Source organism: Magnolia sinica, chromosome 6 (genome assembly GCF_029962835.1).
Source record: "Magnolia sinica isolate HGM2019 chromosome 6, MsV1, whole genome shotgun sequence".
NCBI classification, from domain to species: Eukaryota; Viridiplantae; Streptophyta; class Magnoliopsida; order Magnoliales; family Magnoliaceae; genus Magnolia; species Magnolia sinica.
In genome coordinates, this window is record NC_080578.1 from 45,255,104 (window position 1) to 45,261,610 (window position 6,507).

Sequence of the window (6,507 nt, forward strand, 5' to 3'; positions counted from 1 at the left end):
GCCACAAGAACCATCCAACATGTTAGCCCTTTGATGAGGATCACCTTGTAAAAATTGGAATGACGTTATGAATAGAATGGATTTAGGAGCATTACTAGTGGGTGGATGGAGAGGAGAGAAGGGAAGAGCAGATGATCTATTTTGGGATTGTAGAGGGAAGAACCCTATGTTTTGTTTATAGTAAAAATGAAGGAGATTTGGATCCATCAGCAGCTTCCTTTTGTGTGCTTGATTTTTTTAATGTCATTACATTGGTTTTATTTTATTTTATTTTATTTTTAGCCATTGGATGCAGGTGGGATTTTTGGTTTTTTATCTGTCTGGTGATTGATTAAAGGCTGGAGACTTAATTTTGGTTGGGGTGGTCATAATTCAGTTATCCAAGCTGTTTTTATGGTGGGCCACAGCAGTTGCAATACCCAAAAATAGAAAAGAATTCTCATATTAGATTTGCTGGGCCATCTCAACCATTGTCCTGTGGGCCATTGATTTAGAGTTTAGGATATCTATTTCATGGTTGTTGATTCAAAAGTTTAGGATCTTCCAATTTGGAAGATTTCAAGGCTGCCAGCTTGTTAGATCAATGGCTCGGATTGATGTATTCTATGAATGTGGGAAACCTCTTGTTGCTGGTTAGCATGAAATTGGGCAAAGGATAAAATTATAGGGAAATTTTAATGAAGTTGTATGATTTGTATTTTATTAATGAATTCTGTATGAGATATTGTATGACACTTATATTGAATTTTATTTTCAACCAGTAGTAGAATGCGTGGACCTACCTTTTTTTTTAGTGGGTGGTTATGGGACTGCTTGCCTCAAATCTCCCTTGGGCTTTATTAGATAATCCTAGCCATCCAATGGAAATTGTTCCATTACAATCAATGGACTAATTTTGATGAGGCCCAATAGATGGCTAAGGGTCATCTGATGTTAGAATCTAATATAGGGTTTCTCCAAAGAGACTTGGGTATCTCCTATTCACCATGGAGGCCACCATATGAATGATCGGCATTAGAAAAAGCTGGATGAACTCTTGCACAGCTGGGCCTCAAAGCAAAAAAAAAAACTTTGTTTTACCCCTTAACACATAAACAAACATGGGCCTGGTGCCAGACCGAATGGTCTACGAAATAGCCTAACCCATTGACAATCATGCTCTAATGCCCGACCGAACCCAATGGTTTGCAAACATGGTTTGATGTGTCATCTGAAACTGGCACGCATTGATGTTCCATGTCTAACCTCTCTCGAGGCATGATTTGTAGCAATCCTCCATCTACATTTATATGCTTTTACAATGGTTAAATTCAGGGGTTGTTTGCATTGAGGTATTTGAGTACCATGTATATTTCAATTATTAGAGTATTGTAATACTTGAATATTGTAATTTCTAGCAACTATGATATATATATATATATATATATATATATATATATATATATATTCGAAAAAAAGGATACAAAAGTTAAGTAGGCCAGGAGCATGAAACAATGACTATTTAATGCCTACCATTAGATCAGCCCTGCCCACCCTAGTTGAAACCGCTTTTTAAACTCACCTTGATTTTAGGGGCTGGAAAATAAGCAAACCTAAAACTCAAATGGCCACACGGCTTGAATGGTGGGTATTGTATGCCTACAGTTGAAACATGCTTACTAATTTCATGATGGGTTTGAAATGATTTTAGGCTATTGAGGTTAGTGAGAGTGGGTCTTGAACCAAGAATGTCCGATCCTCATTTAACTTAGTGATGCTATGCCCAATAGAATTTTTTGTTTATACAAGAATGTACAATCTTTACTATAAGTAAAGGCCGATGGCAGCTAGCATTGTGCGAGCAAAGGTGCCCCTGAGCAGGTACTAATTTTTCTTCTTATATTTTTCCCAGTTCTCATATAGTTGGAAGGTATTTCAATATGGATTGGGCTCTTACTCATTTGTTTTGTTTGGTCTCCATGAACATATTTTGAACCTTTGCAACCGCAAGGATGATGTTAGGAACAAGGTTCATTCTGTGATGGACAAGTTTGCTGAATGTGGGCTTCGATCATTGGCTATTGCAAGACGGGTTTGTCATAGTTGTTTTTCAATGTCTTGTTTCTATCTCTATGATAAACTCCTCTTATCACCAGTTCTATGCTTTGGCTGACAGGAAGTGCCCAAGAGAACAAAGGAGAGTCTAGTAACACCATGGCAATTTGTTGGTCTGTTGCCTCTCTTTGATCCCCCCAGGCATGATAGTGAAGAAACCATCCGCAGGGCTCTCGACCTTGGCATGAATGTGAATATATTCGTAGTGGTAGATGGGAACAACAATGTGACGTTGTGGAAGGAGGGGGTAGATGGAGAGTGGCAGTAGGTGACGACAGTTGAACCCTAGATATAGGTTCTTGGGTTTCTCTCTCTGTTACTGTCTTCTTGTTTTGTGGCTGTGACTGCAATTTTTCTTTTTCTTTTATTTTTTTCCTAGTGAATTTCTCAGTGTGTTTCTCCATGATTTGGTTTGGATATATTTGGTTAATATTTGTTAGTTTGGACAATTGAATTTGTTAAATTTAGGATAAAAAGAATTTACAAATGGTGATGACTTTTGAAAAAAAGAAAAGAAAAAGGTGATGATTCAGACCATTCATCCAGAAGCTCGTATACAGATTTCATGCTAAGGTGAGTCACGTGATTTTTTATCAAAGAATGTGGTGTCCATCTTCATGTTATCGTGACTACATATTCGAAAACACTCCTAGATTGAAAGATCTTGCCTAACCATTTTCTCTTGACCAAAGCGGATTAAGTGCGGCCTTTACCATGAGGCCACCTCGATGTATTTATTTTATCTATTTTTCCAGATCATTTTAAGGTATGCAGATCCAATTCTCAAGTGGACAATAACATGGGAAAAGGTGATGATTGACCATTAATCGGCCACAAAAGTTTTGAATCAAGCTGATTTTTTTTGTTCTATTTTTTTTTTTTTAATACCATCCATGGAGGTTTGTTTGACCTTATCAACATGTTGAATGGAAAATAAAAATTACAGAAACATTACAGTGGGCCGTAGGAAGGTTTTAATGGTAGGGTGTTCAATCACCACTATTTCCGATGATATGGTCCACTTGAGATTTGGATCTTCGTTTTTTGGGCTCATGCCATAAAATGATATCGAAAAACAGATGGACGGTGTAGATATAAAATATATACATCAAGGTGGGCCCCACTATCTTAGGTGAGGCCCGGTCACACTTAATCCGCTTAGCCCTCTTGGGTTTTATTTTATTTATTTATTTATTTATTACATGGTCCTTAAATTGTTGGTCTGTTGGATTAACGGTTTGGTGGTTATCATGGGACTCACTTGTTAGTGCTCGAGGCATGGGATGCTACCTATGCCCTGGTTGAGGATCATACCCGTGTTGGGAAGACTGGTGTAGTTGAATGCATTTCCCGTTGTGGATGGTCCATTGGTTGTAGGGACGTTAATTTAATGGTTAAGATTGCCTAATCTGTAGATTATCGAAGTTCTGGAAGATGGATGGTGGCCATTGAGCAGCACACACGTACGCTGGACCCTAACTCGCAATAGAGGCAAATTCAATTTTCCCAAGTCCGTGTATTTGGTTAAGAATGGAACTGCTCGTGATTTGGGGAAGAGAAAGAGGGAAAAGAAATTCCTATTTAATGTATATTCCATGTCCTGTGGTTCACCAAATCCCTACAAGGGTTTCTTTTGCATCTATCAGGCATATTCATTTTTCACTTCAGTTCTTAATATTTCCCCTATTATGTTAGTGACAGGAGCTAACTAAATGTTGCCCCTGTTATATAAAACTACATTGACTTCTTAACCATCATGGTTACTGGAATTACTAGCACAGTTTTACAAAATTTTGTTGTAGTATTGTCTAATAATCTCGTTGATTTCTAATTTAGGCCCCTAACTTGCATTTCCTTCTTTTGTAATCCGAATGAAGTGCCTGAGGTACTGATTGAGATTTTCTTTTCCGCATGTAACAGCTCTTAATGCAAGTCTGTCTCGCATTATCAGCACTCGTCATTCGTGAACACAAGAAGCCCATTGAGCAGCTAGTTTCTAGTTTTGACTGACTGCGAACCCAGGATAATGGTAATATTCTTATTTTAGAGATGCTTACTGTTCTTCCAAAAGAAGTCATTAAGGATCAAAATACTGATTGTAACATTAATTCGGATTGTAGATGCTAGTATGGCTGAGAGGCTTGAGAATTTTTACAATCATTATTATAGTACTCTTTCTTAATTTTGTTCTAAGTTATTTTTGAAGAATCGTGGTTGTTCCTTTCCGTTCCCCTTATGCATGCTGCATGATAATCTTGTTATATTTATTCTGATAATGCATGATCATCTTGCTATATTTATTTTGTTCTTCATAGATGGATATATTTCTTCTACTTATAAGGCAACCTTTGATTCTCAAACAGCTTCTTTCACATACTCCTACCATTCTTGAATTCCTGCTGCACCAATTTGAGCAACGATCTGAGGATGGTGCTCAACTTCATGAGAAGAGTCAGAAAATATTTCTACTCATAAGGCAACCTTTGATTCTCAAACAGATTCTTTCACATACTCGAACCTTGTCCTTTCTTGTTAGTATCTACATGATTGAAGGCTACTATTCATTGGCCTGGTGATATTGTAGGTTAAATTTATAACATTTGGTTAAGAAATTATAAAATTATAGAATAGATATATTGTGTTTCTTCTCTTTTCTTTCTTTCCTTTCTTCTTTCTTTTTTTTTCTTGAAAATATGGTTGTCCTTGACAACCACATCCATGTATAAAAGTACGCACTATTAAACCATCACTCAATTATCTTATAATCATCTGGGTCTCCTAACTAATGCTGTAAGGCCTGTATCCTAGTCCGTACTGTTCCGTCGACTCCCGCGATCCTTCCCATCGAATTCCGGCAATCCGCGACCTATAATCGATGTTTGCACGTGACCATAAGTCATATACCATACATTTGAGTCAGCTTAATCCGAGACTTGTACTATTGCGACCGCGCCGTCGCCGTGGTTCCCACGCTGCGTATTACACACCGATTCGATACCTTGGCCAGGAGATGTGGGCCCGCGTTCAGTTTGAAGAAAACACCACATGTTTACAATTCTAAGAGAATCTCTACAACATGTCCCATCAATCCATCAATCAATCAAAATACATAACCCATGCTTTCTTTCTCGCCAAGTCAAGCAACCTACCAAGTCAACTTTCAAGTCAAGTACAACTATCACCTCACATCCATCACCTTTCTTACAACCATCCTTTCTCTCTCTCTTTCTCTTCACAATTTCCAAGCAATAAAGAAACCAAAAGAGGTGCATGACCAAGAACTTCGAAGAGAGAAAAGTGTTGTGTGTGGCCCACTTCCTATCACTAGATCTATCATCCTAACCCTTCATCTCTCATCATCTTTCATTAAAGTGAGACACAAAGAGATCAGTGTTCCATCAGACCAAGAAGATCAAACGGTGGGTGTTCTATAGGCTTAGATTTCATTCTTTTAATGATGAGCTAAGTGAGGCACCGATTGATGGTATAGATATTACTTTGGACCCTAAGTGTGGTTGATGTCCCACCTTGATTCTCATGATCATTCTATGATGGAGCCATTCTCCATGGACCCTATCATGATGTTTATTTTTCCTGCATGAATAGAGGTCATCTAGACCTTCCATTTTGGTGGAGAAGGAATCTCCACCGTTGATCTTTGATTTGGTGGGCCCACATGGATTGGGACCCACTTGATGTATGATTGAATGCAAGGGAGGGCTCATAGTGGCGGAGCCCTCCATCACACGTGTCCCTCTCTCTTTCTCTCTCTCTCTCTCTCTCTCTCTTCCCCTCTCTTTTTCATCTTTTTTTTGTGTGATGATGTGGCTGTGTGGCCCACTCGGATGGACCCCACCTTAATGAGTGTCTTATCTACACCATCCAGTCATTTGATGGCCCACCTGTATCACGTCTGTAGGTGGGTCCCACCTTGTAAACGTGTTACATTCAAACCGTCTAGCGTCCGTCTAGCGTCGAGGGACGCTAGACGTGGATGTGTAGTGAGGTGTGAATGGCAGTGGGATATACTCACAGCAACCAAAAAGAAAAAAAATGCTTGGTTTAAGCTTTTGGGGTGGGCTACTCATGCAGGCCCCACCTTGATGTATGGGGATGATCCACACCATCCATTCCATTCCTCAGCTTATTTTAGGCATTGAGCCAAAATATGAGGCCAATATGATTTTCTGGCGGGCAATATCATCGAAAACATTGATCTTTACCGTTAAAATTCACTAGGACCCACTCTGATGTTTTTATGCACCAAAACACATCAAATATTAGGCTCATTTGGACTGTCTTGAGCTATATAATGTAATGGCTGGGCTGGATTTCCATAATGCGGGCCCCACCTATGAAAAACCATGAAAAAAATATTATTTTAAAAATAATAATAATAATCAAGGAGCAGGC

General features: G+C 38.8%; 1 pseudogene; it reads left to right on the forward strand.

Annotated features, from left to right (window-relative positions):
• Nucleotides 1–583: 583 nt before the first annotated feature.
• Nucleotides 584–2,362, forward strand: LOC131249612 (plasma membrane ATPase-like; annotated as a pseudogene).
• The last annotated feature ends 4,145 nt before the right edge of the window (nt 2,363–6,507 follow it).